This window comes from Vanellus vanellus (assembly GCF_965231255.1).
Source record: "Vanellus vanellus genome assembly, contig: HAP1_SCAFFOLD_33, whole genome shotgun sequence".
Classification (NCBI taxonomy): domain Eukaryota; kingdom Metazoa; phylum Chordata; class Aves; order Charadriiformes; family Charadriidae; genus Vanellus; species Vanellus vanellus.
The window spans coordinates 604,126-620,013 of record NW_028128339.1 but is presented as its reverse complement, the minus strand read 5'-3'; the positions used below and the strand labels follow the sequence as shown (position 1 = coordinate 620,013).

Sequence of the window (15,888 nt, the reverse complement as noted above, 5' to 3'; positions counted from 1 at the left end):
GACTCCTTTCAGTTATGGCCCTGAGTCTTTATTGCGGTGGTCTGGGGCCCTGTGATCCCGGGTAGCAATCCCAGACTCCTCCAGGGAAAATACCCAAGATGATTTTTCTCCATGGACAATGGTCCATCCTCTGGGATTCACGTGAGCCTCCTTGCAGTTGTGTCCCCGAGTCTTTTTTTCGGTGAATTAGGACCCTGTGATCCCGGGTAGAAACCCGAGACTCCTCCAGAAAAGATAGCCGAGATGATTTTTCTCTCTTGATAGTGGTCCATCCTGCGGGATCTACCCAGAACTCCTCCCAGGCTTCTTCCGCAGAGTTTTCTGCAATGCTTTAGGGCCCTGTGATCCCAGGTAGCAACCCCAGACTCCTCCAGGGAAGATACCTGAGATGATTTTTATCCTTGGACTATTGTCCATCCTGCAGGATGCACCCGAGACTCCTCCCAGCTCTGTTTCTGAATGTTTTCTTCCTGGGGTTTAGGGTCCTGTGATCCCAGGTAGCAACCCCAGACTCCTCCACGGAAGATACCCGAGATGATTTTTATCCTTGAGCAATGCTCCATCTTCTGGGATGCATCCGAGACTCCTTGCAGTTATGTCCCTGAGTCTATATTCCGGTGGTCTGGGTCCCTGTGATCCCGGGTAGACACCCCAGACTCCTCCAGGGAAGATACCCAGGATGATTTTTCTCTCTTGACAGTGGTCCATCCTGCGGGATCTACCCAGAACTCCTCCCAGGCGTCTCCCGCAGAGTTTTCTCCAATGCTTTAGGGCCCTGTGATCCCGGGTAGCAAGCCCAGACTCCTCCAGGGAAGATACCCAAGATGATTTTTCTCTCTTGACAGTGGTCCATCCTCTGGGATGCATCGGAGACTCCTTGCAGGTATGTCCCTGAGTCTTTATTCTGGTGGTTTGCGGTCCTCTGATCCCGGGTAGCAACCCCAGACTCCTCCAGGGTAGATACCCAAGATGATTTTTCTCCTTGGACAATGCTCCATCCTCTGGGATTCACCCGAGACTCCTCGCAGGTATGTCCCCGAGTCTTTTTTCCGGTGATTTGGGGTCCTGTCATCCCGGGTAGCAACCCCAGACTCCTCCAGGGAAGATACCCAAGATGATTTTTATCCTTGGACAATGCTCCATCCTCTGGGATGCATCGGAGACTCCTTGCAGGTATGTCCCTGAGTCTATATTCCGGTGGTCTGGGTCCCTGTGATTCCGAGTAGCAACCCCAGACTCCTCCAGGGAAGATACCCAAGATGATTTTTCTCTCTTGACAGTGGTCCATCCTGCAGGATATACCCAGAACTCCTCCCAGGCGTCTCCCGCAGAGTTTTCTGCAATGCTTTAGGGCCCTGTGATCCGAGGTAGCAACCCCAGACTCCTCCAGGGAAGATACCCGAGATGATTTTTCTCCTTGGGCAATGCTCCATCCTCTGGGATGCATCCGCGATTCCTCCCAGAGGTCTCCCACAGACATTTTTCCTGTGGTTTGGGGCCCTGTAATCCCGGGTAGGAAACCCAGACTCCTCCAGGGAAGATACCCGAGATGATTTTTATCCTTGGGCAATGCTCCATTCTCTGGGATGCATCTGAGACTCCTTTCAGTTATGGCCCTGAGTCTTTATTGCGGTGGTCTGGGGCCCTGTGATCCCGGGTAGCAATCCCAGACTCCTCCAGGGAAAATACCCAAGATGATTTTTCTCCATGGACAATGCTCCATCCTCTGGGATTCACATGAGCCTCCTTGCAGTTGTGTCCCCGAGTCTTTTTTTCGGTGATTTAGGACCCTGTGATCCCGGGTAGAAGCCCCAGACTCCTCCAGGGAAGATAACCAAGATGCTTTTTCTCTCTTGACAGTGGTCCATCCTGCGGGATCTACCCAGAACTCCTCCCAGGCGTCTCCCGCAGAGTTTTCTCCAATGCTTTAGGGCCCTGTGATCCCGGGTAGCAACCCCAGACTCCTCCAGGGAAGATACCCAAGATGATTTTTCTCTCTTGACAGTGGTCCATCCTCTGGGATGCATCGGAGACTCCTTGCAGGTATGTCCCTGAGCCTTTATTCTGGTGGTTTGCGGTCCTCTGATCCCGGGTAGCAACCCCAGACTCCTCCAGGGAAGATACCCAAGATGATTTTTATCCTTGGGCAATGCTCCATCCTCTGGGATGCATCTGAGACTCATTTCAGTTATGGCCCTGAGTCTTTATTGCGGTGGTCTGGGGCCCTGTGATCCCGGGTAGCAATCCCAGACTCCTCCAGGGAAAATACCCAAGATGATTTTTCTCCATGGACAATGGTCCATCCTCTGGGATTCACGTGAGCCTCCTTGCAGTTGTGTCCCCGAGTCTTTTTTTCGGTGATTTAGGACCCTGTGATCCCGGGTAGAAACCCGAGACTCCTCCAGAAAAGATAGCCGAGATGATTTTTCTCTCTTGATAGTGGTCCATCCTGCGGGATCTACCCAGAACTCCTCCCAGGCTTCTTCCGCAGAGTTTTCTGCAATGCTTTAGGGCCCTGTGATCCCAGGTAGCAACCCCAGACTCCTCCAGGGAAGATACCTGAGATGATTTTTATCCTTGGACTATTGTCCATCCTGCAGGATGCACCCGAGACTCCTCCCAGCTCTGTTTCTGAATGTTTTCTTCCTGGGGTTTAGGGTCCTGTGATCCCAGGTAGCAACCCCAGACTCCTCCAGGGAAGATACCCGAGATGATTTTTAACCTTGAGCAATGCTCCATCTTCTGGGATGCATCCGAGACTCCTTGCAGTTATGTCCCTGAGTCTATATTCCGGTGGTCTGGGTCCCTGTGATCCCGGGTAGCAACCCCAGACTCCTCCAGGGAAGATACCCAGGATGATTTTTCTCTCTTGACAGTGGTCCATCCTGCGGGATCTACCCAGAACTCCTCCCAGGCGTCTCCCGCAGAGTTTTCTCCAATGCTTTAGGGCCCTGTGATCCCGGGTAGCAAGCCCAGACTCCTCCAGGGAAGATACCCAAGATGATTTTTCTCTCTTGACAGTGGTCCATCCTCTGGGATGCATCGGAGACTCCTTGCAGGTATGTCCCTGAGTCTTTATTCTGGTGGTTTGCGGTCCTCTGATCCCGGGTAGCAACCCCAGACTCCTCCAGGGTAGATACCCAAGATGATTTTTCTCCTTGGACAATGCTCCATCCTCTGGGATTCACCCGAGACTCCTCGCAGGTATGTCCCCGAGTCTTTTTTCCGGTGATTTGGGGTCCTGTCATCCCGGGTAGCAAACCCAGACTCCTCCAGGGAAGATACCCAAGCTGATTTTTATCCTTGGACAATGCTCCATCCTCTGGGATGCATCGGAGACTCCTTGCAGGTATGTCCCTGAGTCTATATTCCGGTGGTCTGGGTCCCTGTGATTCCGAGTAGCAACCCCAGACTCCTCCAGGGAAGATACCCAAGATGATTTTTATCCTTGGGCAATGCTCCATCCTCTGGGATGCATCCGAGATTCCTCCCAGGCGTCTTCCGCAGACATTTTTCCGGTGGTTTGGGGCCTTGTAATCCCGGGTAGCAACCCCAGACTCCTCCAGGGAAGATACCCAAGATGATTTTTCTGTCTTGACAGTGGTCGATCCTGCAGGATCTACCCAGAACTCCTACCAGGCGTCTCCCGCAGAGTTTTCTCCAACGCTTTAGGGCCCTGTGATCCCGGGTAGCAACCCCAGACTCCTCCAGGGAAGATACCCAATATGATTTTTCTCCTTGGACAATGCTCCATCCTCTGGGATGCATCCGAGATTCCTCCCAGGCGTCTTCCGCAGACATTTTTCCGGTGGTTTGGGGTCCTGTCATCCCGGGTAGCAACCCCAGACTCCTCCAGCGAAGATACCCAAGATGCTTTTTCTCCTTGGACTATTGTCCATCCTCTGGGATGCATCCGAGACTCCTTGCAGTTATGTCCCTTAGTCTTTATTCCGGTGGTCTGGGGCCCTGTGATCCCGGGTAGCAACCCCAGACTCCTCCAGGGAAGATACCCAAGATGCTTTTTCTCTCTTGACAGTGGTCCATCCTGCGGGATCTACCCAGAACTCCTCCCAGGCGTCTCCCGCAGAGTTTTCTCCAATGCTTTAGGGCCCTGTGATCCCGGGTAGCAACCCCAGACTCCTCCAGGGAAGATACCCAAGATGATTTTTCTCTCTTGACAGTGGTCCATCCTCTGGGATGCATCGGAGACTCCTTGCAGGTATGTCCCTGAGTCTTTATTCTGGTGGTTTGCGGTCCTCTCATCCTGGGTAGCAACCCCAGACTCCTCCAGGGAAGATACCCAAGATGATTTTTCTCCTTGGACAATGCTCCATCCTCTGGGATTCACCCGAGACACCTCGCAGGTATGTCCCCGAGTCTTTTATCCGGTGGTTTGGGGTCCTGTCATCCCGGGTAGCAACCCCAGACTCCTCCAGGGAAGATACCCAAGATGATTTTTCTCTCTTGACAGTGGTCCATCCTGCAGGATATACCCAGAACTCCTCCCAGGCGTCTCCCGCAGAGTTTTCTGCAATGCTTTAGGGCCCTGTGATCCGAGGTAGCAACCCCAGACTCCTCCAGGGAAGATACCCGAGATGATTTTTCTCCTTGGGCAATGCTCCATCCTCTGGGATGCATCCGCGATTCCTCCCAGAGGTCTCCCACAGACATTTTTCCTGTGGTTTGGGGCCCTGTAATCCCGGGTAGGAAACCCAGACTCCTCCAGGGAAGATACCCGAGATGATTTTTATCCTTGGGCAATGCTCCATTCTCTGGGATGCATCTGAGACTCCTTTCAGTTATGGCCCTGAGTCTTTATTGCGGTGGTCTGGGGCCCTGTGATCCCGGGTAGCAATCCCAGACTCCTCCAGGGAAAATACCCAAGATGATTTTTCTCCATGGACAATGCTCCATCCTCTGGGATTCACATGAGCCTCCTTGCAGTTGTGTCCCCGAGTCTTTTTTTCGGTGATTTAGGACCGTGTGATCCCGGGTAGAAGCCCCAGACTCCTCCAGGGAAGATACCCAAGATGATTTTTCTCTCTTGACAGTGGTCCATCCTGCGGGATCTACCCAGAACTCCTCCCAGGCGTCTACCGCAGAGTTTTCTGCAATGCTTTAGGGCCCTGTGATCCCGGGTAGCAACCCCAGACTCCTCCAGGGAAGATACCTGAGATGATTTTTATCCTTGGACTATTGTCCATCCTGCAGGATGCACCCGAGACTCCTCCCAGCTCTGTTTCTGAATGTTTTCTTCCTGGGGTTTAGGGTCCTGTGATCCCAGGTAGCAACCCCAGACTCCTCCACGGAAGATACCCGAGATGATTTTTATCCTTGAGCAATGCTCCATCCTCTGGGATGCATCCGAGACTCCTTGCAGTTATGTCCCTGAGTCTTTATTCCGGTGGTCTGGGGCCCTGTGATCCCGGGTAGCAACCCCAGACTCCTCCAGGGAAGATACCCAGGATGATTTTTCTCTCTTGACAGTGGTCCATCCTGCGGGATCTACCCAGAACTCCTCCCAGGCGTCTCCCGCAGAGTTTTCTGCAATGCTTTAGGGCCCTGTGATCCCGGGTAGCAACCCCAGACTCCTCCAGGGAAGATACCCAAGATGCTTTTTCTCTCTTGACAGTGGTCCATCCTCTGGGATGCATCGGAGACTCCTTGCAGGTATGTCCCTGAGTCTTTATTCTGGTGGTTTGCGGTCCTCTGATCCCGGGTAGCAACCCCAGACTCTTCCAGGGTAGATACCCAAGATGATTTTTCTCCTTGGACAATGCTCCATCCTCTGGGATTCACCCGAGACGCCTCGCAGGTATGTCCCCGAGTCTTTTTTCCGGTGATTTGGGGTCCTGTCATCCCGGGTAGAAAACCCAGACTCCTCCAGGAAGATACCCAAGATGATTTTTATCCTTGGACAATGCTCCATCCTCTGCGATGCATCGGAGACTCCTTGCAGGTATGTCCCTGAGGCTTCATTCCGGTGGTTTGGGGTCCTCTGATCCCGAGTAGCAATCCCAGACTCCTCCAGGGAAGATACCCAAGATGATTTTTATCCTTGGGCAATGCTCCATCGTCTGGGATGCATCTGAGATTCCTCCCAGAGGTCTCCCGCAGACATTTTTCCTGTGGTTTGGGGCCCTGTAATCCCGGGTAGCAAACCCAGACTCCTCCAGGGAAGATACCCGAGATGATTTTTATCCTTGGGCAATGCTCCATCCTCTGGGATGCATCTGAGACTCCTTTCAGTTATGGACCTGAGTCTTTATTGTGGTGGTCTGGGGCCCTGTGATCCCGGGTAGCAATCCCAGACTCCTCCAGGGAAGATACCCAAGATGATTTTTCTCTCTTGACAGTGGTCCATCCTCTGGGATGCATCGGAGACTCCTTGCAGGTATGTCCCTGAGTCTTTATTCTGGTGGTTTGCGGTCCTCTGATCCCGGGTAGCAACCCCAGACTCTTCCAGGGTAGATACCCAAGATGATTTTTCTCCTTGGACAATGCTCCATCCTCTGGGATTCACCCGAGACTCCTCGCAGGTATGTCCCCGAGTCTTTTTTCCTGTGATTTGGGGTCCTGTCATCCCGGGTAGCAAACCCAGACTCCTCCAGGGAAGATACCCAAGATGATTTTTATCCTTGGACAATGCTCCATCCTCTGGGATGCATCGGAGACTCCTTGCAGGTATGTCCCTGAGTCTATATTCCGGTGGTCTGGGTCCCTGTGATCCCGAGTAGCAACCCCAGACTCCTCCAGGGAAGATACCCAAGATGATTTTTATCCTTGGGCAATGCTCCGTCGTCTGGGATGCATCTGAGATTCCTCCCAGAGGTCTCCCACAGACATTTTTCCTGTGGTTTGGGGCCCTGTAATCCCGGGTAGCAAACCCAGACTCCTCCAGGGAAGATACCCAAGATGATTTTTCTCCTTGGGCAATGCTCCATCCTCTGGGATGCATCCGCGATTCCTCCCAGAGGTCTCCCACAGACATTTTTCCTGTGGTTTGGGGCCCTGTAATCCCGGGTAGGAAACCCAGACTCCTCCAGGGAAGATACCCGAGATGATTTTTATCCTTGGGCAATGCTCCATTCTCTGGGATGCATCTGGGACTCCTTTCAGTTATGGCCCTGAGTCTTTATTGCGGTGGTCTGGGGCCCTGTGATCCCAGGTAGCAACCCCAGACTCCTCCAGGGAAGATACCCGAGATGATTTTTCTCCTTGGACAATGCTCCATCCTCTGGGATTCACGTGAGCCTCCTTGCAGTTGTGTCCCCGAGTCTTTTTTTCGGTGATTTAGGACCCTGTGATCCCGGGTAGAAGCCCCAGACTCCTCCAGGGAAGATACCCAAGATGCTTTTTCTCTCTTGACAGTGGTCCATCCTGCGGGATCTACCCAGAACTCCTCCCAGGCGTCTACCGCAGAGTTTTCTGCAATGCTTTAGGGCCCTGTGATCCCGGGTAGCAACCCCAGACTCCTCCAGGGAAGATACCTGAGATGATTTTTATCCTTGGACTATTGTCCATCCTGCAGGATGCACCCGAGACTCCTCCCAGCTCTGTTTCTGAATGTTTTCTTCCTGGGGTTTAGGGTCCTGTGATCCCAGGTAGCAACCCCAGACTCCTCCACGGAAGATACCCGAGATGATTTTTATCCTTGAGCAATGCTCCATCCTCTGGGATGCATCCGAGACTCCTTGCAGTTATGTCCCTGAGTCTTTATTCCGGTGGTCTGGGGCCCTGTGATCCCGGGTAGCAACCCCAGACTCCTCCAGGGAAGATACCCAGGATGATTTTTCTCTCTTGACAGTGGTCCATCCTGCGGGATCTACCCAGAACTCCTCCCAGGCGTCTCCCGCAGAGTTTTCTGCAATGCTTTAGGGCCCTGTGATCCCGGGTAGCAACCCCAGACTCCTCCAGGGAAGATACCAGAGATGATTTTTCTCCTTGGACAATGCTCCATCCTGCAGGATGCACCCGAGACTCCTCCCAGCTCTGTTTCTGAATGTTTTCTGCCTGGAGTTTAGGGTCCTGTGATCCCAGGTAGCAACCCCAGACTCCTCCAGGGAAGATACCCAAGATGCTTTTTCTCTCTTGACAGTGGTCCATCCTCTGGGATGCATCGGAGACTCCTTGCAGGTATGTCCCTGAGTCTTTATTCTGGTGGTTTGCGGTCCTCTGATCCCGGGTAGCAACCCCAGACTCTTCCAGGGTAGATACCCAAGATGATTTTTCTCCTTGGACAATGCTCCATCCTCTGGGATTCACCCGAAACGCCTCGCAGGTATGTCCCCGAGTCTTTTTTCCGGTGATTTGGGGTCCTGTCATCCCGGGTAGCAAACCCAGACTCCTCCAGGAAGATACCCAATATGATTTTTCTCCTTGGACAATGCTCCATCCTCTGCGATGCATCGGAGACTCCTTGCAGGTATGTCCCTGAGGCTTTATTCCGGTGGTTTGGCGTCCTCTGATCCCGAGTAGCAACCCCAGACTCCTCCAGGGAAGATACCCAAGATGATTTTTATCCTTGGGCAATGCTCCATCCTCTGGGATGCATCTGAGACTCCTTTCAGTTATGGACCTGAGTCTTTATTGTGGTGGTCTGGGGCCCTGTGATCCCGGGTAGCAATCCCAGACTCCTCCAGGGAAAATACCCAAGATGATTTTTCGCCATGGACAATGCTCCATCCTCTGGGATTCACATGAGCCTCCTTGCAGTTGTGTCCCCGAGTCTTTTTTTCGGTGATTTAGGACCCTGTGATCCCAGGTAGAAGCCCCAGACTCCTCCAGGGAAGATACCCAAGATGATTTTTCTCTCTTGACAGTGGTCCATCCTGCGGGATCTACCCAGAACTCCTCCCAGGCTTCTTCCGCAGAGTTTTCTGCAATGCTTTAGGGCCCTGTGATCCCAGGTAGCAACCCCAGACTCCTCCAGGGAAGATACCCGAGATGATTTTTCTCCTTGGACAATGCTCCATCCTCTGGGATTCACGTGAGCCGCCTTGCAGTTGTGTCCCCGAGTCTTTTTTTCGGTGATTTAGGACCCTGTGATCCCGGGTAGAAACCCCAGACTCCTCCAGAAAAGATAGCCGAGATGATTTTTCTCTCTTGATAGTGGTCCATCCTGCGGGATCTACCCAGAACTCCTCCCAGGCTTCTTCCGCAGAGTTTTCTGCAATGCTTTAGGGCCCTGTGATCCCGGGTAGCAACCCCAGACTCCTCCAGGGAAGATACCTGAGATGATTTTTATCCTTGGACTATTGTCCATCCTGCAGGATGCACCCGAGACTCCTCCCAGCTCTGTTTCTGAATGTTTTCTTCCTGGGGTTTAGGGTCATGTGATCCCAGGTAGCAACCCCAGACTCCTCCACGGAAGATACCCGAGATGATTTTTATCCTTGAGCAATGCTCCATCTTCTGCGATGCATCCGAGACTCCTTGCAGTTATGTCCCTGAGTCTATATTCCGGTGGTCTGGGTCCCTGTGATCCCGGGTAGACACCCTAGACTCCTCCAGGGAAGATACCCAGGATGATTTTTCTCTCTTGACAGTGGTCCATCCTGCGGGATCTACCCAGAACTCCTCCCAGGCGTCTCCCGCAGAGTTTTCTCCAATGCTTTAGGGCCCTGTGATCCCGGGTAGCAACCCCAGACTCCTCCAGGGAAGATACCCAAGATGATTTTTCTCTCTTGACAGTGGTCCATCCTCTGGGATGCATCGGAGACTCCTTGCAGGTATGTCCCTGAGTCTTTATTCTGGTGGTTTGCGGTCCTCTGATCCCGGGTAGCAACCCCAGACTCTTCCAGGGTAGATACCCAAGATGATTTTTCTCCTTGGATAATGCTCCGTCGTCTGGGATGCATCTGAGATTCCTCCCAGAGGTCTCCCACAGACATTTTTCCTGTGGTTTGGGGCCCTGTAATCCCGGGTAGCAAACCCAGACTCCTCCAGGGAAGATAACCAAGATGATTTTTCTCTCTTGACAGTGGTCGATCCTGCAGGATCTACCCAGAACTCCTCCCAGGCGTCTCCCGCAGAGTTTTCTCCAACGCTTTAGGGCCCTGTGATCCCGGGTAGCAACCCCAGACTCCTCCAGGGAAGATACCCAATATGATTTTTCTCCTTGGACAATGCTCCATCCTCTGGGCTGCATCCGAGATTCCTCCCAGGCGTCTTCCGCAGACATTTTTCCGGTGGTTTGGGCTCCTGTCATCCCGGGTAGCAACCCCAGACTCCTCCAGGGAAGATACCCAAGATGATTTTTCTCCTTGCACTATTGTCCATCCTCTGGGATGCATCCGAGACTCCTTGCAGTTATGTCCCTGAGTCTTTATTCCGGTGGTCTGGGGCCCTGTGATCCCGGGTAGCAACCCCAGACTCCTCCAGGGAACATACCCAAGATGCTTTTTCTCTCTTGACAGTGGTCCATCCTCTGGGATGCATCGGAGACTCCTTGCAGGTATGTCCCTGAGTCTTTATTCTGGTGGTTTGCGGTCCTCTCATCCTGGGTAGCAACCCCAGACTCCTCCAGGGAAGATACCCAAGATGATTTTTCTCCTTGGACAATGCTCCATCCTCTGGGATTCACCCGAGACACCTCGCAGGTATGTCCCCGAGTCTTTTATCCGGTGGTTTGGGGTCCTGTCATCCCGGGTAGCAACCCCAGACTCCTCCAGGGAAGATACCCAAGATGATTTTTCTTTCTTGACAGTGGTCCATCCTGCAGGATATACCCAGAACTCCTCCCAGGCGTCTCCCGCAGAGTTTTCTGCAATGCTTTAGGGCCCTGTGATCCGAGGTAGCAACCCCAGACTCCTCCATGGAAGATACCCGAGATGATTTTTCTCCTTGGGCAATGCTCCATCCTCTGGGATGCATACGCGATTCCTCCCAGAGGTCTCCCACAGACATTTTTCCTGTGGTTTGGGGCCCTGTAATCCCGGGTAGGAAACCCAGACTCCTCCAGGGAAGATACCCGAGATGATTTTTATCCTTGGGCAATGCTCCATCCTCTGGGATGCATCTGAGACGCCTTTCAGTTATGGCCCTGAGTCTTTATTGCGGTGGTCTGGGGCCCTGTGATCCCGGGTAGCAACCCCAGACTCCTCCAGGGAAGATACCCAAGATGATTTTTCTCCATGGACAATGCTCCATCCTCTGGGATTCACATGAGCCTCCTTGCAGTTGTGTCCCCGAGTCTTTTTTTCGGTGATTTAGGACCCTGTGATCCCGGGTAGAAGACCCAGACTCCTCCAGGGAAGATACCTGAGATGATTTTTATCCTTGGACTATTGTCCATCCTGCAGGATGCACCCGAGACTCCTCCCAGCTCTGTTTCTGAATGTTTTCTTCCTGGGGTTTAGGGTCCTGTGATCCCAGGTAGCAACCCCAGACTCCTCCAGGGAAGATACCCGAGATGATTTTTATCCTTGAGCAATGCTCCATCTTCTGGGATGCATCCGAGACTCCTTGCAGTTATGTCCCTGAGTCTATATTCCGGTGGTCTGGGTCCCTGTGATCCCGGGTAGCAACCCCAGACTCCTCCAGGGAAGATACCCAGGATGATTTTTCTCTCTTGACAGTGGTCCATCCTGCGGGATCTACCCAGAACTCCTCCCAGGCGTCTCCCGCAGAGTTTTCTCCAATGCTTTAGGGCCCTGTGATCCCGGGTAGCAACCCCAGACTCCTCCAGGGAAGATACCCAAGATGATTTTTCTCTCTTGACAGTGGTCCATCCTCTGGGATGCATCGGAGACTCCTTGCAGGTATGTCCCTGAGTCTTTATTCTGGTGGTTTGCGGTCCTCTGATCCCGGGTAGCAACCCCAGACTCCTCCAGGGAAGATACCCAAGATGATTTTTCTCCTTGGACAATGCTCCATCCTCTGGGATTCACCCGAGACTCCTCTCAGGTATGTCCCCGAGTCTTTTATCCGGTGGTTTGGGGTCCTGTCATCCCGGATAGCAACCCCAGACTCCTCCAGGGAAGATACCCAAGATGATTTTTCTCCTTGGACAATGCTCCATCGTCTGGGATGCACCTTAGATTCTTCCCAGCCGTCTCCCGCAGACATGTTTCCTGTGGTTTGGGGCCCTGTAATCCCGGATAGCAACCCCAGACTCCTCCAGGGAAGATACGCAAGATGATTTGTATCCTTGAGCAATGCTCCATCCTCTGGGATGCATCCAAGACTCCTTGCAGTTATGTCCCTGAGTCTTTATTCCGGTGGTCTGGGGCCCTGTGATCCCGGGTAGCAACCCCAGACTCCTCCAGGGAAGATACCTGAGATGATTTTTATCCTTGGACTATTGTCCATCCTGCAGGATGCACCCGAGACTCCTCCCAGCTCTGTTTCTGAATGTTTTCTTCCTGGGGTTTAGGGCCCTGTGATCCCAGGTAGCAACCCCAGACTCCTCCAGGAAAGATACCCAGGATGATTTTTCTCACTTGACAGTGGTCCATCCTCTGGGATGCATCGGAGACTCCTTGCAGGTATGTCCCTGAGTCTTTATTCTGGTGGTTTGCGGTCCTCTCATCCCGGGTAGCAACCCCAGACTCCTCCAGGGAGGATACCCAAGATGATTTTTCTCCTTGGACGATGCTCCATCGTCTGGGATGCACCTTAGATTCCTCCCAGCCGTCTCCCGCAGACTTTTATCCGGTGGTTTGGGGCCCTGTAATCCCGGGTAGCAACCCCAGACTCCTCCAGGGAAGATACCCAAGATGATTTTTCTCTCTTGACAGTGGTCCATCCTGCGGGATCTACGCAGAACTCCTCACAGGTGTCTCCCGCAGAGTTTTCTGCAATGCTTTAGGGCCCTGTGATCCCGGGTAGCAACCCCAGACTCCTCCAGGGAAGATACCCAAGATGATTTTTCTCTCTTGACAGTGGTCCATCCTCTGGGATGTATCGGAGACTCCTTCCAGGTATGTCCCTGAGTCTTTATTCTGGTGTTTTGCGGTCCTCTGATCCCGGGTAGCAACCCCAGACTCCTCCAGGCAAGATAGCCAAGATGATTTTTATACTTGCATAATGCTCCATCCTCTGGGATTCACCCGAGACGCCTTGCAGGTATATCCCTGAGTCTTTTATCCGGTGGTTTGGGGTCCTGTCATCCCGGGTAGCAACCCCAGACTCCTCCAGGGAAGATACCCAAGATGATTTTTCGCTCTTGACAGTGGTCCATCCTGCAGGATCTACCCAGAACTCCTCCCAGGCGTCTCCCGCAGAGTTTTCTCCAACGCTTTAGGGCCCTGTGATCCCGGGTAGCAATCCCAGACTCCTCCAGGGAAAATACCCAAGATGATTTTTCTCCATGGACAATGCTCCATCCTCTGGGATTCACATGAGCCTCCTTGCAGTTGTGTCCCCGAGTCTTTTTTTCGGTGATTTAGGACCCTGTGATCCCGGGTAGAAGCCCCAGACTCCTCCAGGGAAGATACCCAAGATGATTTTTCTCTCTTGACAGTGGTCCATCCTGCGGGATCTACCCAGAACTCCTCCCAGGCGTCTACCGCAGAGTTTTCTGCAATGCTTTAGGGCCCTGTGATCCCAGGTAGCAACCCCAGACTCCTCCAGGGAAGATACCCGAGATGATTTTTCTATTTGGACAATGCTCCATCCTCTGGGATTCACGTGAGCCTCCTTGCAGTTGTGTCCCCGAGTCTTTTTTTCGGTGATTTAGGACCCTGTGATCCCGGGTAGAAACCCCAGACTCCTCCAGAAAAGATAGCCGAGATGATTTTTCTCTCTTGATAGTGGTCCATCCTGCGGGATCTGCCCAGAACTCCTCCCAGGCTTCTTCCGCAGAGTTTTCTGCAATGCTTTATGGCCCTGTGATCCCGGGTAGCAACCCCAGACTCCTCCAGGGAAGATACCTGAGATGATTTTTATCCTTGGACTATTGTCCATCCTGCACGATGCACCCGAGACTCCTCCCAGCTCTGTTTCTGAATGTTTTCTTCCTGGGGTTTAGGGTCCGGTGATCCCAGGTAGCAAGCCCAGACTCCTCCAGGGAAGATACCCAAGATGATTTTTATCCTTGAGCAATGCTCCATCTTCTGGGATGCATCCGAGACTCCTTGCAGTTATGTCCCTGAGTCTTTATTCCGGTGGTCTGGGGCCCTGTGATCCCGGGTAGACACCCCAGACTCCTCCAGGGAAGATACCCAGGATGATTTTTCTCTCTTGATAGTGGTCCATCCTGCGGGATCTACCCAGAACTCCTCCCAGGCTTCTTCCGCAGAGTTTTCTGCAATGCTTTAGGGCCCTGTGATCCCGGGTAGCAACCCCAGACTCCTCCAGGGAAGATACCTGAGATGATTTTTATCCTTGGACTATTGTCCATCCTGCAGGATGCACCCGAGACTCCTCCCAGCTCTGTTTCTGAATGTTTTCTTCCTGGGGTTTAGGGTCCTGTGATCCCAGGTAGCAACCCCAGACTCCTCCAGGGAAGATACCCAAGATGATTTTTCTCTCTTGACAGTGGTCCATCCTCTGGGATGCATCGGAGACTCCTTGCAGGTATGTCCCTGAGTCTTTATTCTGGTGGTTTGCGGTCCTCTGATCCCAGGTAGCAACCCCAGACTCTTCCAGGGTAGATACCCAAGATGATTTTTCTCCTTGGACAATGCTCCATCCTCTGGGATTCACCCGAGACTCCTCGCAGGTATGTCCCCGAGTCTTTTTTCCGGTGCTTTGGGGTCCTGTCATCCCGGGTAGCAAACCCAGACTCCTCCAGGGAAGATACCCAAGATGATTTTTATCCTTGGACAATGCTCCATCCTCTGGAATGCATCGGAGACTCCTTGCAGGTATGTCCCTGAGTCTATATTCCGGTGGTCTTGGTCCCTGTGATCCCGAGTAGCAACCCCAGACTCCTCCAGGGAAGATACCCAAGATGATTTTTATCCTTGGGCAATGCTCCGTCGTCTGGGATGCATCTGAGATTCCTCCCAGAGGTCTCCCACAGACATTTTTCCTGTGGTTTGGGGCCCTGTAATCCCGGGTAGCAAACCCAGACTCCTCCAGGGAAGATACCCAAGATGATTTTTCTCTCTTGACAGTGGTCGATCCTGCAGGATCTACCCAGAACTCCTCCCAGGCGTCTCCCGCAGAGTTTTCTCCAACGCTTTAGGGCCCTGTGATCCCGGGTAGCAACCCCAGACTCCTCCAGGGAAGATACCCAATATGATTTTTCTCCTTGGACAATGCTCCATCCTCTGGGCTGCATCCGAGATTCCTCCCAGGCGTCTTCCGCAGACATTTTTCCGGTGGTTTGGGCTCCTGTCATCCCGGGTAGCAACCCCAGACTCCTCCAGGGAAGATACCCAAGATGATTTTTCTCCTTGCACTATTGTCCATCCTCTGGGATGCATCCGAGACTCCTTGCAGTTATGTCCCTGAGTCTTTATTCCGGTGGTCTGGGGCCCTGTGATCCCGGGTAGCAACCCCAGACTCCTCCAGGGAAGATACCCAAGATGCTTTTTCTCTCTTGACAGTGGTCCATCCTCTGGGATGCATCGGAGACTCCTTGCAGGTATGTCCCTGAGTCTTTATTCTGGTGGTTTGCGGTCCTCTCATCCTGGGTAGCAACCCCAGACTCCTCCAGGGAAGATACCCAAGATGATTTTTCTCCTTGGACAATGCTCCATCCTCTGGGATTCACCCGAGACACCTCGCAGGTATGTCCCCGAGTCTTTTATCCGGTGGTTTGGGGTCCTGTCATCCCGGGTAGCAACCCCAGACTCCTCCAGGGAAGATACCCAAGATGATTTTTCTTTCTTGACAGTGGTCCATCCTGCAGGATATACCCAGAACTCCTCCCAGGCGTCTCCCGCAGAGTTTTCTGCAATGCTTTAGGGCCCTGTGATCCGAGGTAGCAACCCCAGA

General features: G+C 52.8%; 1 protein-coding gene across 1 annotated transcript in view; it reads left to right on the top strand.

Moving 5' to 3' along the window:
• Positions 1-15,888, top strand: part of LOC309684574 (electroneutral sodium bicarbonate exchanger 1-like) — a gene marked incomplete at both ends in the record, with an annotated part of 378,865 nt that overhangs the window by 148,542 nt on the left and 214,435 nt on the right. The window lies entirely within an intron of this gene.